Raw genomic sequence first — 23,475 nt, 5'->3', positions numbered from 1 at the left:
CTTTATTATTGCCTCTAGGGCATATCTCCTTCATAAACGTCGCGTTCAACCGGACCAAGCTCGCCGGGATGGCGCGCATGGTCGTCTCCGTCGTTATCCCCTCCACCCCCAACGCCTCCTCAAGACCAAACCAAGAGGGGGGGGAATTTGTGGAAAAAAATTGTGGGAATTTTGTGGGATTTTTTTTGTGTGAGAAGGATAACCTAGCTCTGATACCTAGTGTAATATCCTGTTGCTACCGGAGGTCACCGGAGCATGAGGACATGATAATGCCGCTTGTGGAGAGTGGCCACAAAAAGGTATTACCGCTTGTGGAGAGCAGCTACCGGTCATGAAGAAGACTGGAGAGAAGGCAACACACCCAAGTCGAGTCAGTTTAATTCTTCCATGAACTCATTCCTGGTTGATGCTTCTCTCTTACAGCAAAGCCCAATCCAGGTCCCCTCTCGCTTGTCCATGGCCCATGTTCACCAAAAGCCCATGGTTCCAATACAAAACCATATATTTCTCTGTTATTAGGGTCATGACACGATACTAGTATGCATAGAAGAAGGTGACGCTGCCATTCTAAAAAAAAACAAGGTGACGCTGCCTGAAGTTCAGCTGAACTGATCCGTGGATAGTAGTAGGCAACTCACTTCAGGCATCTTCCTAGTAGAATTGATTGCCATTTGCTATAATAAAAAGTAGAAGCCATTGTAGGAAAGTTAACCTTCTGGTAAGATTGGTTGAAACATGGAGCACAATGCAATGTCCACCAATCCACATCCTCTGAAGCTCCTTGTTAGAGAGAAATTTTCGCCTCTTCAGACTTTGGAGCAGTGTAGGTTGGAACTTGTTTCTGTTGGTAAAAAAATGCCATAAAGAAACCAACCAGGATAAGAACCATGTATAGCAAGATTAACTGGAACATCCCCCATTTTTAGATTTTTCGAATACTCTATGAACTTTCCAAGCATACGGTTACAAGATTCATCGTCTTATTTTTACTGTGGCTTATTGGCAGAAGCTTAAGCCATTGCAGTTGTAAACCCATCCAAACTATTATAACAACTTCAATACCCTTTTTGCTAAGGAAAACGCTTTGGATCCGGCGACCGATCGCACGCCAGCGATCGGTCGTCCGGCCTCGCTCCCGCGCCGGTTTAATGGGCCTTCTTTTTTCGGCCCAACAATGGTTTCGCTGCAAAACACATAAGTGAGATGATGAACTATTTGTTGTAAATAATCCGTAATTTTTGTAGGATTTGTTGTTAACAATTGTTGTAAAGAGACACCTTTTTTTATGCTAATAATAAAGTGATTTTTTATTTTGTTGTAACCATTTGTGACTTTGGATAAAATAGTAGGTGATTTTTGTTATAATTCTATCTGTAGCAAATTAAATAGTCTGTGGTTTTTGTGGATGATGTTTGCGACTTTTGTTGTAAACACCCAAATTATTTGTGGCCTGTGTTGCTAATTATTGTTGTAAATATTTTACTGGTTTGTTGTAAAGATATTTCTGGAATGAAAGCAGACTTTTATTGTAAACATCCAAATAAAATAATGTTGGTTTTTGTTATTAATTATTGTTGTAAGTATGTTTCCGATTTGTTGTAAAGATATTATTGCATGGAAACTGACTATTATTGTAAACACCCAAATAAAAAATATTGTTTTTGTTGTTAATTATTATTGTAAATATATTGATAATTTGTTGTACATATATGTGAAGATTTACTGTGAAAATTTTGTTGTAATACTTTTTATATTTTGTACACAAAGTGGCGGGTTTTTGTTGCTATACTAAACAGCGGGTTTTGTTGTAAATATCTGAAAGTTTGGGGCAAAGGGAAACACGTGTTCGGTTTAAACTGATAGGCTTAGGACCGTGGGTTGATTTTCCAAAAATCAGGGACCAAACTGCGAAAATCAAAATGCTGCTAATTCTAGCCGGTAGATCGCGATCGGACGGCCGGGACAGCAACCGATTTTCTCAGCCTGGATCGGTCGCCCGTTCGCTGAGCGCGCGCCTTTTGCTAATAGACGGCGATAATTAATCATGTCATAGACGCCATTTCAGAGGCCGGGGCACTGTCCTCCATTTCGAAAAAAATACGGAGTCCATACACTCCTTGTTTGAGACTCACACTTATTTAAGCTACTACATTAACTTACAGTTTTTGGAACTACAGTGCAATCTGCGTATTTTTGTAACATCTAAGTTTCAAACTTGGTATGCACATATATCTGCACCATTTACGCGTGTTTTTTCCGAACTTTTTAAACATGGAAATATGTTTTCTTTGTTCAAAACTTGGAAATCTTATGTGTTATTAGAAGTCTGAATTTCTCCTCGAAATAGGCTTTCGCCCCGCTATATTAATATAGCAACGAACCGATACAACAAGCACGCTGGGGCTGCAGCACAACCAAGCCCAAAAGGAAACACAAGAGAAAAGAAAGAGAAAACAAAGCTGACACCGGCAGCTTGACAAGAACAAGAATGACTCGCAACCGCGGCGCCCTCCGGAGAATGCCACCACACTCCTAGCACGCCGAAGCGCCGCGTATCACGCAACACCTTCAACAAGGAAAGTGACGATGACGCCACTGTTGCCCGGACTGGTCCTAGGGTTTCCCCCGATACGCGGAAGGGATTGGAGAGGAGGGACTACCGACGCCCTTCAGGAAGGCAAGGCGACACCCGTAGGCGTCACCGCGTCGGTGTCGGGCCTGCCGACAAGATTTCTCCCGTCCCCCAACCCACAAACCCGGACGATTCGACGTGCTCCACCCGACTTGCCGCCCACCAGCACACGCCACCGCGACCTTGAAGCCAACCTTGATGTCTCACTGTGGTCGCCGGAGAAGGGCCTAGACGTAGAGATGAGAGACAGCCGGGTCGGGGGTAGCAGCACCTCAGCCGAGCGGGAGGGAACTACCTCCACCGCCTTCGCGGTAGCCGACCGGACATGGCAGCGAGGTCAAACCCGCCCGGCCGGGCCCAAACAGGCCCGCAAAGACCTCGCTACCACGCTGCAGCAGGCCGGCCGGAGTACCGCCGCCACCCAGCCACCGCCGTCGCATCTCCTCCACCTCCAGGGAGCATCACCGGGGCGCCATGCGCAGCCTGCCCGCCCAGCCCCTCTGGGCCCCGAACTAGGCCCAAATCTAGGCCGAGCAGGCCCTGCCATGGCCGCCGCCCGCGCAGCTCCGCCACCAACGGACGCGCCGCCTCTCCTCCATCCACTTGACGCACAGGTACCACCCCGCCGCGCCGGACCGGAGCCGCCGAAGTGCACCGCCGCCCGCCAGGATCCCCACGCCCCCAGCGCCGCGACAGGTAAGGTCGACCCCGCCGCCGCCGGCACCACCCAGGCAAGGCCCGGCGGCTCCCGCCGACGGCGGCGGCAAGGGGAGAGCGCGAGGGGGAGGGGAGCGCCGGCCGGGAGAGGGTGCGGCCCGGCCGCCGCGGGGGGGGGGGGGGTCGCGAGAGAGGGGAGGGTTTTTTCGCGACGTGTGAGACCGCGTTTCAAACTATTCGTAAATCAGAAGTCTGAATTTCTCTCCAACATTAATTAGAAGTCTGAATTTCTCTTGAAAATGGGTTAGGCTAATTGGTTGGTTTACTTTGGGATTTTTTTATCATTGGAACTTGGTACATGAAGACTATTTAGGGCACGTGAAGAATAAAACTATCTTACGTCTTGGAACATTTTCAAACATACATTGCAAATTTCACTGACATATTTTTCACTAACACATTCTGTTTTGGCAGAATCTTAAGCCACTTTAACCCACCCAAAGTACTACCGCACCAACCACGACCTCACCGTGACAAGCACTGCTCGACAGAGCGTTGCACTACATTGTTAGGCGCCTCTGGCCCATGCGAACACGCGCATGCTACTGAACCTCAGGGACCTGGACAGCCTGCGCTCCCTCTGGCCGCCGTCCGCCATGAGTAGCCTACCCGAGAGGTCCTCCGGTGACGTGCTTGCGGCGCTGTATTCTTCATCATGCGAGCGACCGAGCTCGTAGGCAGCCGAATGGCGCACGGCGAAGCGGCAGCTCTGGGACTGGTAAGCACCGCCGTCAGAGCGCGTCTGTTCCCGTCCCCGCGTTTCGCCTGCTGCGAGGCCGTTGTGTCGGCTGGTCGGCAGAAGCATCTGGCACGAGAGATCCTCCGGTTGTGCCGGCGGATGGCGGGAGTCGCCGTCGTCGCGCCACGCGACCATCTCGTCGACCGGCGAAGGGCGCACAGCGAACCGGCAGCTCTGAGACTGGTAGCGGCTGCCGTCGAAGCGCGCGTCCTCTTCCCGCCCGCCACCGGCTAGCAGGCGCTCGTAGCGATCGGCCGAAAACAGCTCCCGCGAGAGGCCCTTCGCCCTGGGTGGCGGACCAAGAGCGGCACCGTAGTCGTTGCGCTCGCGCATGATGAAACCGAGGTCGTCCGCCGGCGAAGGTGGACGCACGACGAAATGGCAGCTCCGAGACAGGTAGTCGCCCTCGAAGCTGGCGTGCTGGTGCCCCAGCGCCGCGCCGGCGGCGATCTGCGCGTAGCGCTCCGCCCTCGCCGTCGACCTCCGCTTCTTCTTGATCGCCGCGTACACGAACGGGATGAGCCCCACCATGGGCATCTCTCTCCCCCTCTCACTTTGCACTTAATTCTGCAGTACCGGATCGAGCTAGCAGGGAGTTCAGTAGCTTCTCGCTTCGCTTAGCACGTCGAGGTTCTTGATGGTACGAGAATGAACTGGCATCGCCGTGTATCTTACTTATACTACACGGGATGAGTTTAGGCAACGACGACAACTGGTCACTGGTCAGCATGGACTAATCTATGGCAGATTTAGTATTCGCAGCAGCTAGGACCATGTTCTGACGGCTGCGGGTTTGCACTTTACAACAGGTGAGGCCTCAGCATCGTCCCCGTGTGCATGCATGCGAACAATTCTTGTACTAACTCATATCGATGCTTTCATGGGATCCATCGATGAACTCATCTGCAGTTGTTGGGGGTGAAGCTAGCCGCCATATACTGAATAAACAAGAGATCAGGTGCTCAACCATACACTAATACGAGTAATATATCTCTACTATTATAATGCACCAGTTTTAAATTGAAACTAGAGCATCAGTTTTGACCGTTGATCTACTAAATCTAAGGGCTGAGATTGTAGGGATTCGTCTGAACAGTAGACCATAGCTGCCTCTACGTTATTCTAGAACTATCCTGTCGCTGTTCTCCAGAAAAAAAAGGCTCAGGCCTTGTTCTTTCTGGGTAGTGTTGAGGGTTGTACCAAGAGTGGTAGATGCGTTGAGCCCCCGGCCACCGCCCCACTCCTACACACTCCATGTTCGCCTCATACAAGCAAGTATGGCCCGCCGCCGCTGCAAGCAAACGCCGCCCGCCGCAACAACCTAGCGCTGTTGGTCTCCATGCCTAGAACTGAAGCAAAGCATCTGCAGACCTGCTGTTTCCTCGCATAGGCGGGATGCGTCTTGACGGATTAGCTCGAACGCAGTGGAATATTGAGCAGCGTGAGTAGCAACTTTAATTACTGAATCATGCGCTGGCATCTTTATTTCATTTGCAGTGTTTGGCTTGTTATATCATGCGGCAGCACCACAATTATAATCGGTATCCAATCCACGCACTCACGTTTTTTTTCTTTGCTGCTCAACTGGTAAAAAGGCTGGCAGGATAGACATTCATCTAGCCACACTACAGTGCTGGCAAAGTGACTACCATATCTGGTCTTAAGAGTCGGGAGCAGAAATTGGAAGATGCAACTGAAATCCGTAAAACAGTAAGCAGCCTACAACTTAACATGTACTCTGGACACAGCGATATGAGCACCAAACTTACCAGTTTGAATTCCTTTAACTATCTTGGTTAACCATATTTGCCATTTTTTAGGTGCACTGCTTGTTGTAAAATCCAACACACTGTACTGTGTACTTCATGCTCCTTTATATGTCGAACTTGTTTGAAGCATTCTGAAGAACATGCATACATGGTTGAGCATTGAGGGCTATCCGCCCATGATCTGTCCGTCGCTGCTGCACGCCTGATATCTATTTCGCCGGGAATCATCATGGTGGTGCCATATTTTATATTTGATGGTTTTGTAATTCTCCATATATTGTAGCTTGCCAAATTTTAGAAATTTGATTTCGATTCAACATAGTTTTTTAAATTTACAGTGCGGTGCTCCCGACATTCTTAAATTAATTCTACGATGGTGCTGGTTAATTCTAGCCTTCATTGTGTTTTCAGTGTATATGCCACTACCACACTAGAAGAATGCGAGGAGCTTTGGTTTGGAGTAAAATACAAACGTGTGCATTCTACTGATTCTCCCCTGTTCCTTCATTATTTCTTGGATATGTGGTTGCTTTTAAAAAAATTGAAATGATTATATGTAACCAGTTGCCCAACCTCTTTCATTTTGATATTCTGGAAACAAATAAATATGTTGGCCACAAAGTAATAAGGAAAAGAGATAGTGACAAGCATGTCATTGTTATTGCGCTCTGATGAGAATATTGAACACAAGATATATCGATGAAATTTGTTGGTTGGAGATGTAAACCCATTGATCTTTAAATTAGAAGTCTATTGCAAATTTAGCTTCCAACGCATAAGGGACCAGGAGCGCGGTAAAAAGGGTTGGCAGCCGTATACTCTTTTACTTATATGCGGCAACGTGCAAAGCACGTGCAACTTACTAGTAATATATAATAGGCTAATAGCTGAGATTATCTAAATAGATGCATCACGATCCGTGTGCATGGACAAATAACCATACACATCTGACATCTCTCCATCGCCCGCCAACAATAAAGAACTACAATTCCTCTATTTTGCAGCTCTTAGCCAGCGCTGAAGAACTGGATTTTGTTTGCCGGGGAGAAGTATGAAGCCATAAAAGAAGTAAAGAACCAAAGTGTAGACGAAGACACACAAGATTTATCCGGGCCGTGGTCAATAACACCACTCGTTCCCGGAGCATAACCACAATCTTGGAAGCTTCCACCCGAGCCTAGTCATCTATGGCATTCAAACAAAGCCAGTACTATAACAAGCAACACAACAAACTCGAGGGGGGACTTTTGCTTGGTGCAATTAATTGCAGATATATGTCTCCTCTTTATTTTTCTTCAAAGGTGTACAAGATTGGTTGAGAAAAAATGGAAAAATTGAGCTCTGAAGATCAATAATAGTGTGTATGTGACAATGTAAGATTCACACCGCTTGGGGAAAAAGAGGGGCTTTATATGGTTCCATCTTTAATCTACCCATTATCCTAACAAAGATTATGAAAGAAGTCTGAATTTCCATCCTCTTGTCAAACTAATCAGGTTGCAAGTGGATGAGGGATGGCGCACGCATAGTCCGTCCCACGAAAAGCCATAAGCGGACGCATCCCGTTCGTGTACGCACACTATACCCACATAACTGGTTCCTCATTCACCATGTTATCCGGTAGTACTGTCCGCCTCCTAATGATTCGGTTATGAGATCGATCTCGAGTGGGAAGGTAGCCATCAAAGTTAATGATGAGAATGGAGTTTATTTTCCAACTTTCCAAGGTCTTAGAGACTCTCCATTGTTATTTGACTATGCCGCGGATGCACTTGCAATAATGATTTGAAAGAGCTGTGTCTAGTGGACTAATTAGTAATTGCAGGTCTTGGGGAAAATTTTGTAGAGGGAGGGGTAGCCATTCTGCAATATGCAGATAACACGATCTTATTCATGCAAAATAACTATAAGCAGGCAAGGAACCTTAAGTTTATTCTCTGCCTCTTTGAAAAATTGTCAGGGCTCAAAATAAATTTTCATAAAAGTGAGTTTTATTGGTTAGGCCGGGCAAAAGAGAGACGGAAATTTTTGAGAACATCTTCACTTGTCAAAGTAATGATTTACTTATGAAATATCTGGGAATCCCCATAGATAAGAAAAGGATTAGGAACAGCGACCGGAACGGCCCTATTGGTAAAGTGGAAACAAAACTTAGTAGTTGGATTGGGAAGAGCATCTCAATAGCTGGGAGGAAAATTTTGATTAATTTGTCCATCTAGTGTTCCTTTGTACATGCTCTCTTTCTATAGACTACCGGTAGGGATTGGGGAAAAATTCGCTACTCTTAGTTCTGGCTTTCTTTGGGGAGATGATCCAACAAAAAAGAAATACCATTTGGTAGGTTGTTCGAATGTCTGTTTGCCGAAGGATCAAGGCGGACTGGGGTTTCTTAATTTACATGTCATGAATATAGCTTGATTGTCAAAATGGCTTTGGAAATTGTTCAATAGCTCAGGTTTATGGCAGGATATTATCAAGAAGAAATATTTAAGGGACTCGACCTTGAGACATGCCACGGTCAGAAATGGGGATTCCCATTTCTGGCAGGGGCAACTTGAGGTTAAATCCCTCTTTCTTAGTTGTTGTAAATTCCAAATTAGAGATGGTCACAGTGAAAGTTTCTGGGAAGAAAATTAGCTTGGTGACTTCGCTTTCTCATCCAGCTTCCCTAGACTTTTTGCAATTAGCCAAGACCAGAAAATAACAGTGAGAAAAGCGTTTGTGGATGGGCTTGAAAACATGATCTTTAGAAGATCTTTGGTTGGTGTCAAGAGAGCTATGTGGAAAGATTTGAGGAAGCTTTGTGAAAATGTTACTTTCTCGGACAAGCATGACACTTTATCCTGGCTACTAACGGAATCTGGACAATTTTCTACGAAGTCCTTTTATCTTGCTTTACAAAGCTTTGGCGCTGTCCCACACAAATTCTTGTGGAAAACTAAAATTCCTATGAGGATAAACTTTCATATGGTAAATGTGACCTGAAATGTCTATTATGTGGTAAGAATGAATCTATCGACCATTTTCTGTTCCAATGTCCGTTAGCACGGTGCATGTGGAATGCGGTCAGTTGTGGACTTGGCGTGAGCTTTCAGTTTAAGAATATTGAGGAATGTTTGTCTATATGGCTAAACAATTTTTTGGGAGGAAAAAAATGATGATGCTAGTTGGTGTTGCAGCTGTTATGTGAAGTATTTGGAAAGCTAGAAATCTGGCCTGCTTCGAGCAAACTTGGCCAAGCGACCCATCCCTTAGGGCATGTACAATGGTAGAGAAGACATGCCTTCTCTTACACCGCCACATCAGCTAGAGAAGGCATTAGATATAAGTCATACAACGCATTATCTCTTACTGCCATCTCTAGCAATTAATATTATAATTAAATTTTGGTAGGAAATTTGTTGCTAAGAGAAGACATATGTGATATAATGGAGAAAATAGTCTTCCCTTATTTCGTCAGAGATGATCCCTTAGTTAAGGGAAGACAGCCTTCTCTCTCTTCATTCTCTCTCATCCAACTAAGCAAAAATCTGATGTGGCATCTCTAAGGGAAGGTTGATATCACCCCATTGTACGTGCCCTTAGTAGCCAGGATAAAGTATGGGGAGAGTCCCCCAGGGGGCAATAGTAGTAGTTTTCACTTCTTCTCTGCCTTTGTTGGATTTTCCTCCTATAGCGGCTATTCTAGTTGGCTCAAAAAACCTGGTTCCCTGAGGCGATGTCTGTGTAAGGTGAAATTTTTTGTAGATGTTAATGGAAATCGGGAGAATCCCTTCTTTCAAAAAAAACTGCACCCGCTTACTGTTTTGGACACTTGGCGCACATGACCGATGGGCGAGGCTATGGAAGGCCGTCGGGACGTTGCTGGTAGAAAAGGCGCCGTTTGTGAAGACGTTGATGCACTGCCGAGGCATGAGTTATTCCTACTTGTGTGATTGTTTGATGTTCTTCATGTTCCAATTAAGAGACGGACGTGCTACACTTGTGGTGCCGACCCACGAGAGGCGGTCTAAGTTTCTTGACCACTGACTTCAAATGGTTGATGGTTCCTGCCACAGATAAGCTTGGGGCGTGTTTGGTAGGCTGCATCACTTTCCTGCACCACCGGCGCAGCGGGAAGGAGTCCCCTGCGCGTTGCAGACGGGCCATGGGCCATAAAAGACACGTTGTTTGGTGGTCTGCATAGAGTTTTTTCGTCCCCGTGGAGATTTGGGCTCTACCCGTTTGGTAGGTCAGTTTTGAGGCCTCGTAGCAGCCCAGAACGGCGACGCTGTTGTTTGGTTGCAACCCAGAAACTGCTTCTGCTTACCACTTACCTTCGGTGGTGAGGTTACCAGCGATCAAACAACACAAGGAAGAACACAGTTTACAGTTCAGACAAACTTAGCAGTGATAATAGTTGAAACACGTTCATAGTTAAGGACACAAGACGATCATAGTTCAGGACAGAGGACGATCATTGTTCGGGACACACCATAGATGATCATAGGATGACTGGAACAGCAAGTACACACACACCAGGAGCTTTAGACATGACTTTGGAAGACGACACACCTGGTGGCGTCGCCATGGTAACGACACATGGTCATCACCTCAGTGCAGGTGTAGTCGAAGATGACCACATTGTACTGGAAGGTGGACACCTTTTGTAAGACGAGGAACTGGCCTATCTACAGCTGATGAGCGACGGCGAAGGCCGCCCACCCTTGGTCGATGTATGCGTCATCGCCTTCCAACACCGTAGTCATCCTCCAGTAGCAGACTGTGTTGGTGGTGACGATGATGTTCGAAGGGATTTCTCCGAAACACCTGACGAAATCATGAGGGATCCGTAGCCGGTCGAAGGTTGTCTTGAATACGATGCGCAGGAACTGGTCCGGCCCCACGTCCGGCTGGAAGTGCCCGACGTTAGCCGCCCTTCGCTTCCTGGACGGTACCTCGTCGGGGGTCTCAGGTGACCCAAGCTTGAGCTTCTCAGTCTTCCACAAGAACAGATGCCATTAGAGGTGTGCCTGCTCACAAGTATGTAGATGAAAACGAACATTGGAAACATGTGATGCCTCATACATTGGATCACACGACAGCTCAAGGGACTGCCTGCAAACTAAGTCTAATGTGCAAGTCATATGGCACACGCGACTAAGTTTGAGGGCAGCACCTTGCCTTCCAGTGTGTCATTGTTGAATCATTGGCGAATGCACTAGTGATACGTCTCCAACGTATCTATAATTTCTTAAGTTCCATCCTTGTTTTATGACAATACCTACATGTTTTGTTCACACTTTATGTCATATTTATGCATTTTCCGGAACTAACCTATTGACGAGATGCCGAAGTGCCAGTTCCTGTTTTCTGCTGTTTTTGGTTTCAGAAATCCTAGTAAGGAAATATTCTCGGAATTGGACGAAATCAACGCCCAGAACCTTATTTTTCCCGGAAGCTTCCAGAGCACCGAAGAGATTACGAAGTGGGGCCACGAGGCGGTGACACAATAAGGCGGCGCGGCCTAGGGGGGGGGGGGGTGATACGTCTCCAACGTATCTATAATTTCTGATGTTCAATGCTTGTTTTATGACAATACCTACATGTTTTGTTCACACTTTATATCGTTTTGATGCATTTTCCGGAACTAACCTATTGACGAGATGCCGAAGTGCCCGTTGCTGTTTTCTGCTGTTTTTGGTTCCAGAAATCCTACAAAGGAAATATTCTCGGAATCGGATGAAATTAATTCCCACGATCTTATAACTCCACGAAGCTTCCAGAAAGTCAAAGGGGGGCCAGAGGGGTGCCCTGGGGGCCCCACACGTGTGGGCGGCGCGGCCCAGGGGGGGCGCGCCCCCCTAGTGTGAGGAGGCCCCGTGGCCCCTCCGACTCCGCCTCTTCGCCTATTTAAAGCCTCCCGACCTAAAACATCGACACCGATTGGACGAAACCCGAGAAAACCTTCCAGAGCCGCCGCCATCGCGAAACTCCAATTCGGGGGACAGAAGTCTCTGTTCCGGCACCCTGCCGGGACGGGGAATTGCCCCCGGAGTCATCTCCACCACCGTCTCCACCGCCATCTTCACCGCCATCGCTGTCTCCATGATGAGGAGGGAGTAATTCACCCCGGGGCTGAGGGCTCCGTCTGTAGCTATGTGGTTCATCTCTCTCTTTGTGATCTAGTTGAATATCATCTATGTGCTACTCTAGTGATGTTATTAAAGTAGTCTATTCCTCCTCCATGATGTAATGTTGACGGTGTGTGCATCATGAAGTACTTGGTATATGCTATGATTGTGATCTCTTGTAGATTATGAAGTTAATTATTACTATGATGGTATTGATGCAATCTATTCCCCCTTTCATAGTCTGTCGGTGACGGTGTGCATGCTATGTTAGTACTCGGTATAATTGTGTTGGTCTATCATGCACTCTAAGGTTATTTAAATATGAATATCGAATGTTGTGGAGCTTGTTAACTCCGGCATTGAGGTGCTCTTGTAGCCCTACACAATTAGTGGTGTTCATCATCCAACAATAGAGTGTAGAGTGGTTCTATTATGTGATCATTGTTGAGAGTGTCCACTAGTGAAAGCAGGATCCCTAGGCCTTGTTTCCAAACATCGAATCTCCGTTTGTTTACTGTTTCGTTGCATGTTTACTCGCTGCCATATTTTATTCAGATTGCTATTACCACTCATATACATCCATATCATTTGCATCTCACTATCTCTTCGCCGAACTAGTGCACCTATACATATGACAAGTGTATTAGGTGTGTTGGGGACACAAGAGACTTCTTGTATCGTGATTGCGGGGTTGCTTTAGAGGGATATCTTTGACCTCTTCCTCCCTGAGTTCGATAAACCTTGGGTGATCCACTTAAGGGAAAACTTGCTGCTGTTCTACAAACCTCTGCTCTTGGAGGCCCAATACTGTCTACAGGAAAAGAAGCGTGCGTAGACATCAAGCTATTTTCTGGCGCCGTTGCCGGGGAGGAAAGGTAAAAGGCACTCACACGCTGGTCCCAGGTAACTAAGTTATTTTCTGGCGCCGTTGTAAGTGCTCAAAGCTATTTCCTTTAGATCCTGCAGTTGCATCTTTTTGTTTCTTGTTTATCACAAGTTAGGCATAATGGAAAGCAACTGTGAGCTTTTTAATTTATTTCCTAAGTTAAGACATGAATTGTGTGATACAAAAATTAAAAAACCTATGGAACCTTATTTGCATGCTGGTAGCAATGTTATTAGTATGAACGCAATCACTGCTAATGCTATGGAGAAGTCTAAGCTTGGGGAAGCTAGTTTTTATGATCTTTTTAGCTTCCCATCTTTAGGGGAGAAAATTTGCTCTGATAATACTTTATCTCACATATGCGATAACTCTAATGATGCTTGTGATATTTTAAATCCACCTACCGCAAGTATCGCTTTCGAGATACCCATGAAAATTATTGAACGTGTTATGGATAACCGCTATGAAGGGGATGGAACTGTCCATCCTGGGGATCATTTACTGTTTTTGCATGAATTATGCGGGTTATTCAAGTGTGCAGGTATCTCTATGGATGAAGTGAGGAAGAAGCTATTCTCTATTTCGATGTCTGGTAAAGCAGCGCATTGGTATAAATTGCTGAAGAATAGTCATTCTCTTGGTTGGGAAGAAATTGTATCTCTCTTTTATTCTAAATTTTATCCTCCTCATGAAGTGCATATTGATAGAAATTACATTTATAACTTTTATCCTCGTGATGGAGAGAGTATTTCTCAAGCATGGGGGAGATTGAAGTCACTAATGCTCAAATGTCCCATTCATGAGCTCCCCATAATGTTATTGTTAATAATTTTTATGCAAGGCTTTCAGGACATCACAAGGACTATCTGGATGCCTGTTCGGAGGGATCTTTCACAAGCAAGGAGGTTGAAGCTAGGTGGGATCTTCTTGATCGGATTGAGGAGAACGCTGAAGGATGGGAGAACAACAAAGGTGAAGAGTCAGGTATAAATTATGATTATGAATGCATTGAAACTTTTATGGATACTAGTAAATTCCGAAATATGAGTGCTACTTATGGTCTTGACTCTCAAGTTGCTGCAAATCTTTATAAAGCTTTTGCCTCTCATTTTGAATTGCCTAAGAAGAATTTTGATAAGTATCATGAACCTTTTAAAGATGCTTGCATGAAGGATGAAATTGTTGTTAATGATTGCCATAAACATGCTCAAACTCCTAAGAATGCTATTTCCTATAAGCATGCTAATTTTTGTGGAATACATAGACCTTGTGGAATTAATCAAATCGAAGATGAATATTGTATCCATCATATCAATGAAAAAACTAGAAAGTGGTCTAGGGCTCTAGATGATCTTGGTAAAAAAGTTTGTGCCCTCTATCCTTTTATTTGTGAAGTTTGCCATAGAGTGGGTCATTTTAATTTTCAATGCTCCTCCAATGATAATTTGAACCCCATGAGTGCTGCAAATTTGCATTGTGATGATGAAATTACTCCTAATCAGCATGATGAACTTACTTTATTTTTGTGGTGTGAAGAGCTATCAAGAAAAATCTCTTTGTTACATATGAGTGATCTTGATATTGATGATGTCTTGCATGGGTGTTTTTCTTATTGCATTGATAATAGCCATACAAATACTTACATACAAAATATTTTAGAAGATGACACCTTGCCAAAATATGATAGGACCGTTGTGTGTTTTGAACTTATTAATGAGAAGGAGGAATCCTCCCAAGTTTCTTCTATTGTTTCTGGAAATAAATCAGGTTATGTGGAGAAGCCTCCCTTCGAGCCTCTTCCTCCTGAAGAAGAAGAAGAAGAGAAGGAAGAGAAGAAGAAGAAGAAGAAGAAGAAGAAGAAGAAGAAGAAGGGAACGAAGAAGAAGAAGAAGAATAAGAAGAAGGGGAATAAAGAGAAAGAGGTAACAGCATATCCCCGCGTGAATGAGATAACGATAGGTAACCGTAAGTATGTTGCTCCTAATGACTATTATGATAATGAATCTGAATACAATGATCTTCCTATGCTCTTTACATACATTAGTGATCATGATTTGAAAGAGCACACTACTTTTGATATTGCAAATCTCTGGGAAACTAATTCTGAAAATGATGATGATAATAATTGCCATAGTATCAGTACTATCCATGCTTCCTCCCATAATGATATAGAAAGCTCTAAGCTTGGGGATGAGGTGTTTGAAAATCCTTTTGCTACTGATCATTATATGTTTGATACATCTCCTTCTAGTAACAATGATGGTATGGTCACAGATGAACCTACTGTGAAAGATAATTATTCTATTTCTTATGATGACACTATGCCTCCGATCTTTGATGATTATTATAAAGAATGCTATGATATAGGTTATAACTATCCTTATGAAACTTGTCATAGTTATGATTGGATTGCCAAAAACAATTCCCTCAATATGCAACTTGTTTACCATGTTCAAATTCTTGATAATAATCTTGCTCCAATTACTATTAATGAGAAGAACTCTTCCTATGCCAAAATTAATGATACTTCTATGCATATGAACCATGATAAGAATGTTTTAAGTGATGGGTATATTGTGGATTTCACCAATGATGCTACTGAAAGTTATTATGAGAGAGGGAAACATGGTTATATGCATCTTAATAACTAGATGATACCCCGCGCGTTGCTGCGGGATATATTGTTAAATTTTGTCATTCCAATATGTAAATGAACCTCCAAAATAATTAGTCAAAATAAAAATTGTAATTATGATTGCTTTTCGTACAAAACAAAATTAAACTTGTGATTGTTGTTAGCGAAAGCACAAATCAATGATTGTGCTGTTTTGAACCTAGGTGAAAACCTATGAAATGTCGTACATGCTACGTATCAGAAGAAGACATCATACATTTTGTAGAAGAACAAAAATGGCGGGGTAAAGGATTGTACTCCAAACAACCTGACGCGCTTCCATCGGTATTTTAATGAGTGAAGCTTCATGTGGAGAAATTGAGAACGATGTTTTTCACCGAATACATATGAATATGTAGATCATTGCAGATTGTAATCTGGACCATCTCACTTCTTTGTGTTCTGATAAATTAACTATGCCTTGCGCACACAAACCAACAAATGACGATAAATAGCCAAGATCCTGTGATTAGAAAGTTTTTATCAGTACTGCTTTTGCAATAAACATTATCAGATATTACACATTTCAAGGGAACTCTATTGCATCTTGTAGTTGCTCTGAAGAATGCAGTGAGACCCTGTGCATTTCAACCAAGCCCTGTAGCATTTGTATGGGGAGCAAGAGGCTTTCAGTAATAAACAAAGCATGCGGAAGATAAAGTTCAGTCTGATTATCGCATACCAATCTGAAAGTAAGAACACCAATCTAAGGTGAATCCCAGATATTACACATTTCAAGGGAACCCGGATTGCATCATGTAGTTGCTCTGAAGAATGCAGCGAGACCCAGTGCAGTTCGACCAATCCCTTTTAGCATTTGTAGGGGGGGGGGGAGCAAGCGACTTCCAATAACAAACAAAGACTGCCGAAGAGAAAGTACATTCCGATTATCCCATATCAATCAGAAAGAAAGAACGCCAATCCAAGGTGAATGCCATTTGAAATCTGCTGATATATTGTGATATCGTTTCACGCAACATATCACCATCCGGACTGAAGGTGCACCTGCAAACCTTCCAGATGTGTAATACAATCCTGCAATGAAAGAAAACGTATGAGTTATCTCCGATGGATGATATCATGGCTTTCTTAAGTGCCTTGGTAACATGGTTGACCAAACATATGGAAAAAGTAAGAACATCAGATTATAAATAGCATCTAGAAGTAGAAACGAACTGACTTTTAATCGGCCCATCATTTTCTCTACTCATTGGAAGAATACCAGGATCTAGATGTGAAGAAACCTGTCACATGTGATGCTTTTACCCTTGATCTCTCCATGCCAATGCTTCAGGTGTAGCGGGTGATGGCTGATTCAGATTAGTAGATGGAGACGGAGGTGCGGGAGACAATTTGCTGCCTTGCAGCCGAGCATGAGGAAATCATGGCTTTGGTGGCAGCGGTGAGCGAAGCAGCGAATGTGCGTGGGGAGGGAGGAAATGATGGGAGGCGGATTGATGGCTGGGAGTTTGCAGAGAAAGGGAGCGCAGAGGACATGATGAAATAACACAGGGAGTTAATGAAGAAGTGAAAACGTTGGTGGCTGTTTGCTACTATGTGTGGAAGAAAAACAGAACGGAAGCATGAATAGGTTGGGCTGTATTGATGGGCCGCAACTGGACCTCGGGTCAGCATGCTAAACAGCACACAAACAGCACATAGAAGAATGTAATAGAACAATGGAAAGTAACTGAAAGCTTGTTCGTAATATCTTTTCTGAGGTGGAAGATTTGATGATGTGGCATGCTTGCATGTTAAGAGAAATCATGTAGTGGGGGTCTCCTATTTAGAGATAGAAGATATTAAGTTTCCCCTCTTTATGTTGAGAATCTTGAAGTTACTCGTGTTTTATCTTCCTATGCTTGTCACATTGTTCTTCATGAATTCATTTGTGTACAAGATTCCTTTGCATAGGAAGTGGGTTAGACTTAAATGTGTTTTGAATTTGCTTTTTGATGCTCTCTTTTGCTTCAACTCTTATTTCTTGGGAGTGCATCATTAAAATTGTTGAGCCCATCTTAATGGCTATAAAGAAAGCACTTCTTGGGAGATAACCCATGTGTTTATTTTGCTACTGTTTTGTTGAGTCTTGGAAGTTGTTACTACTAGCAACCTCTCCTTATCTTTATTTTATTGCATTGTTGTGCCAAGTAAAGTCTTTGATAGTAAGGTTGATACTAGATTTGGAATACTGCGCAGAAACAGATTTCTGCCTGTCACGAATTTGGGCAGTGTTCTCTGTAGGTAACTCAAATTATGCCAATTTACGTGAGTGATCCTCAGATATGTACACAACTTTCATTAAATTTGAGAATTTTCATTTGAGCAAGTCTGGTGCCTCTTAGAAATTCGTCTTTACGGACTGTTCTGTTTTGACAGATTCTGCCTTTTATTTCACATTGCCTGTTTTGCTATGTTGGATGGATTTCTTTGTTCCATTAACTTCCAGTAGCTTTGGGCAATGTCCATAAGTGTTAAGAATGATTGTGTCACCTCTGAACACGTGAATTTTGATTATGCACTAACCCTCTAATGAGTTTGTTTTGAGTTTGGTGTGGAGGAAGTTTTCAAGGGTCAAGAGAGGAGGATAATATATGATTAAGAAGAGTGAAAAGTCTAAGCTTGGGGATGCCCCCGTGGTTCATCCCTGCATATTTCAAGAAGACTCAAGCGTCTGAGCTTGGGGATGCCCAAGGCATCCCCTTCTTCATCAACAATTTATCAGGTTTCTTCTCTTGAAACTATATTTTTATTCGGTCACATTTTATGTACTTTACTTGGAGCGTCTGTTTGTTTTTGTTTTGTTTGAATAAATACATGCTTGTGTGGGAGAGAGACACGCTCCGTTGGTTCATATGAACACATGTGTTCTTAGCTTTTAATGTTCATGGCGAAGGTTGAAACTGCTTCGTTAATTGTTATATGGTTGGAAACACAAAATGCTACATGTGGTAATTGGTATAATGTCTTGAATAATTTGATACATGGCAATTGTTGTGCTCATGTTTAAGCTCTTGCATCATATACTTTGCACCTATTAATGAAGAACTACATAGAGCTTGCTAAAATTTGGTTTGCATGATTGGTCTCTCTAGAGTCTAGATATTTTCTGGTGAGGTGTTTGAACAACAAGGAAGACAATGTAGAGTCTTATAATGCTTGCAATATGTTCTTATGTAAATTTTGTTTGTACTCGGTTCATACTTGTGTTTGCTTCAAACAACCTTGCTAGCCTAAGCCTTGTATTGAGAGGGATTACTTCTCGTGCATCCAAATCCTTGAGCCAAAAACTATGCCATTTGTGTCCACCATACCTACCTACTACATGGTATTTCTCTGCCATTCCAAAGTAAATTGCTTGAGTGCTACCTTTAAAATTCCATTCTTTGTCTTTGCAATATATAGCTCATGGGACAAATAGCCTAAAAACTATTGTGGTATTGAATATGTACTTATGTATCTTATTTCTTATTAAGTTGCTTGTTGAGCGATAACCATGTTCCTGGGGACGCCATCAACACTTTCTTGAATATCATGTGAGTTGCTATGCATGTTCGTCTTGTCTGAAGTAAGGGCGATTTACCATGAGTTGAATGGTTTGAGCATGCATATTGTTAGAGAAGAACATTAGGCCGCTAACTAAAGCCATGATCCATGGTGGAAGTTTCAGTTTTGGACAACAATCCTCAATCTCTTATGAGAATATTATTTGTTGCTGAATGCTTATGCATTAAAGAGGAGTCCATTATCTGTTGTCTATGTTGTCCCGGTATGGATGTCTAAGTTGAGAATAATCAAAAGCGAGAAATCCAATGCGAGCTTTCTCCTTAGACCTTTGTACATGCGGCAAAGAGGTACCCCTTTGTGATACTTGGTTAAAACATATGTATTGCGATGATAATCCAGGTAATCCGAGCTAATTAGGACAAGGTGCGGGCACTATTGGTAATCTATGCATGAGGCTTGCAACTTGCAGGATATAATTTACATAATACATATGCTTTATTACTACCGTTGACAAAATTGTTTCTTGTTTTCAAAATAAAAGCTCTAGCACAAATATAGCAATCAATGCTTCCCTTTGCGAAGGGCCTTTCTTCTACTTTTATGTTGAGTCAGTTTACCCATTTATCTCTATCTTAGAAGCAAACACTTGTGTTAACTGTGCAATGATTCTTACATGCTTTCTTATTGCACTTGTTATATTGCTTTGCATTGACAACTATCCATGAGATATACATGTTACAAGTTGAAAGCAACCGCTGGAACTTAATCTTCCTTTGTGTTGCTTAAATGCCTTTACTTTGAATTTATTGCTTTATGAGTTAACTCTTATGCAAGACTTATCGATGCTTGTCTCGAAAATACTATTCATGAGAAGTGTTTGCTATATGATTCAATTGTTTAACCATTGTATTTACCATTGCTTTGAATCGCTGCATTCATCTTATATGCTTTACAATAGTATGATCAAGATTATGTTGGTAGCATGTCGCTTCAGAAATTATTCTTTTATCATTTACCTACTCGAGGACGAGTAGGAACTAAGCTTGGGGATGCTGATACGTCTCCAACGTATCTATAATTTCTGATGTTCAATGCTTGTTTTATGACAATACCTACATGTTTTGTTCACACTTTATATCGTTTTGATGCATTTTCCGGAACTAACCTATTGACGAGATGCCGAAGTGCCCGTTGCTGTTTTCTGCTGTTTTTGGTTCCAGAAATCCTACAAAGGAAATATTCTCGGAATCGGACGAAATTAATTCCCACGATCTTATAACTCCACGAAGCTTCCAGAAAGTCAAAGGGGGACCAGAGGGGTGCCCTGGGGGCCCCACACGTGTGGGCGGCGCTGCCCAGGGGGGGCGCGCCCCCCTAGTGTGAGGAGGCCCCGTGGCCCCTCCGACTCCGCCTCTTCGCCTATTTAAAGCCTCCTGACCTAAAACATCGACACCGATTGACGAAACCCGAGAAAACCTTCCAGAGCCGCCGCCATCGTGAAACTCCAATTCGGCGGACAGAAGTCTCTGTTCCGGCACCCCGCCGGGACGGGGAATTGCCCCGGAGTCATCTCCACCGCCGTCTCCACCGCCATCTTCACCGCCATCGCCGTCTCCATGATGAGGAGGGAGTAATTCACCCCTGGGCTGAGGGCTCCGCTGTAGCTATGTGGTTCATCTCTCTCTTTGTGATCTAGTTGAATATCATCTATGTGCTACTATAGTGATGTTATTAAAGTAGTCTATTCCTCCTCCATGATGTAATGTTGACAGTGTGTGCATCATGAAGTACTTGGTATATGCTATGATTGTGATCTCTTGTAGATTATGAAGTTAATTATTACTATGATGGTATTGATGCAATCTATTCCCCCTTTCATAGTCTGTCGGTGACGGTGTGCATGCTATGTTAGTACTCGGTATAATTGTGTTGGTCTATCATGCACTCTAAGGTTATTTAAATATGAATATCGAATGTTGTGGAGCTTGTTAACTCCGGCATTGAGGTGCTCTTGTAGCCCTACACAATTAGTGGTGTTCATCATCCAACAATAGAGTGTAGAGTGGTTCTATTATGTGATCATTGTTGAGAGTGTCCACTAGTGAAAGCAGGATCCCTAGGCCTTGTTTCCAAACATCGAATCTCCGTTTGTTTACTGTTTCGTTGCATGTTTACTCGCTGCCATATTTTATTCAGATTGCTATTACCACTCATATACATCCATATCATTTGCATCTCACTATCTCTTCGCCGAACTAGTGCACCTATACATATGACAAGTGTATTAGGTGTGTTGGGGACACAAGAGACTTCTTGTATCGTGATTGCAGGGTTGCTTGAGAGGGATATCTTTGACCTCTTCCTCCCTGAGTTCGATAAACCTTGGGTGATCCACTTAAGGGAAAACTTGCTGCTATTCTACGAACCTCTGCTTTTGGAGGCCCAACACTGTCTACAGGAAAAGAAGCGTGCGTAGACATCAGGGGGCGCCCCCCTACTGTGAGGGGGCCCCAGACCCCTTCCGACTTCGACTCTCCGCCTATAAAAGCCTTCCTGACCTAAAAACTTTGGGAGAATAAGCCACGGTACGAGAAACCTTCCAGAGCCGCCGCCATCGCGAAGCCAAGATCTGGGGGACAGAAGTCTCTGTTCCGGCACGCCGCCGGGACGGGGAAGTGCCCCCGGAAGGCATCTCCATCGACACCACCGCCATCTTCATCACCGCTGCTGTCTCCCATGAGGAGGGAGTAGTTCTCCATCGAGGCTAAGGGTTGTACCGGTAGCTATGTGGTTAATCTCTCTCCCATGTACTTCAATACAATGATCTCATGAGCTGCCTTACATGATTGAGATTCATATGATGAGCTTTGTATCGCTATTAATCTATGTGCTACTCTAGTGATGTTATTAAAGTACTCTATTCCTCCTCCATGATGTAATGTTGACAGTGTGTGCATCATGAAGTACTTGGTATATGCTATGATTGTGATCTCTTGTAGATTATGAAGTTAATTATTACTATGATGGTATTGATGCAATCTATTCCCCCTTTCATAGTCTGTCGGTGACGGTGTGCATGCTATGTTAGTACTCGGTATAATTGCGTTGGTCTATCATGCACTCTAAGGTTATTTAAATATGAACATCGAATGTTGTGGAGCTTGTTAACTCCGGCATTGAGGTGCTCTTGTAGCCCTACACAATTAATGGTGTTCATCATCCAACAAGAGAGTGTAGAGTGGTTTTATTATGTGATCAATGTTGAGAGTGTCCACTTGTGAAAGTATGATCCCTAGGCCTTGTTTCCGAATAGAAAAGTTACACCACAAAGATTCCTATCTCCCACGTCAACTGCACGCCAGCAAGCTATTTTCTGGTGCCATTGCCTGGGAGGTCACCGTTTATTTACTGTTCCACTGCATGTTTACTCGCTGCCATATTTTATTCAGATTGCTATTACCACTCATATACATTCATTTCACTTGTATTTCACTATCTCTTCGCCGAACTAGTGCACCTATACATCTGACAAGTGTATTAGGTGTGTTGGGGACACAAGAAACTTCTTGTATCGTGATTGCAGGGTTGCTTGAGAGGGATATCTTTGACCTCTTCCTCACTGAGTTCGATAAACCTTGGGTGATTCACTTAAGGGAAAACTTGCTGCTGTTCTACAAACCTCTGCTCTTGGAGGCCCAACACTGTCTACAGGAAAAGAAGCGTGAGTAGACATCAAGCTATTTTCTGGCACCATTGCCGGGGAGGAAAGGTAAAAAGGCACTCACACTCCGGTCCCAGGTAACTAAGTTATTTTCTGGTGCTGCTGTAAGTGCTCGAAGCTATTTCCTTTAGATCCTGCAATTGCATCTTTTTGTTTCTTGTTTTTATTTCACAAGTTAGGCATAATGGAAAGTAGCAGTGAGCTTTTGAAGCTATTTCCTGAGTTAAGACATGGATTGTTTGATGCGAAAATTTAAAAACCTATGGAACCTTATTTGCATGCTAGTAGCAATAATATTAGTATGAACGCTTTGAACACCATTATTGCTAATGATATAGAAAGTTCTAAGCTTGGGGAAGCTGGTTTTGATGAGCATGATATTTTTAGTCCCCCAAGCATTGAGGAGAAAAATTTCTTTGATGATACTTTGCCTCCCATTTAAGATGATTATAATGATAGTAGTCTTTTGGTGCCGCCTACTATGGAGAGTAAATTTTATTATGATTATACTATGCCTCCTACAATTGATGAGAATAATAATGATAGCTACTTTGTTGAATTTTCTCCCACTACAATTAATAAGAATGACTATGCTTATGTTGGGAGTAGTAATTATTTTATGCATGAGACTCATGATAAGAATGCTTTATGTGATACTTATACTGTTGAGTTTGTTCATGATGCTACTGAAAATCTTTATGAGAGAGGAAAATATGG

Source organism: Lolium rigidum, chromosome 5 (assembly GCF_022539505.1).
Source record: "Lolium rigidum isolate FL_2022 chromosome 5, APGP_CSIRO_Lrig_0.1, whole genome shotgun sequence".
Classification (NCBI taxonomy): Eukaryota; Viridiplantae; Streptophyta; class Magnoliopsida; order Poales; family Poaceae; genus Lolium; species Lolium rigidum.
This window is presented reverse-complemented; position numbering follows the sequence as displayed.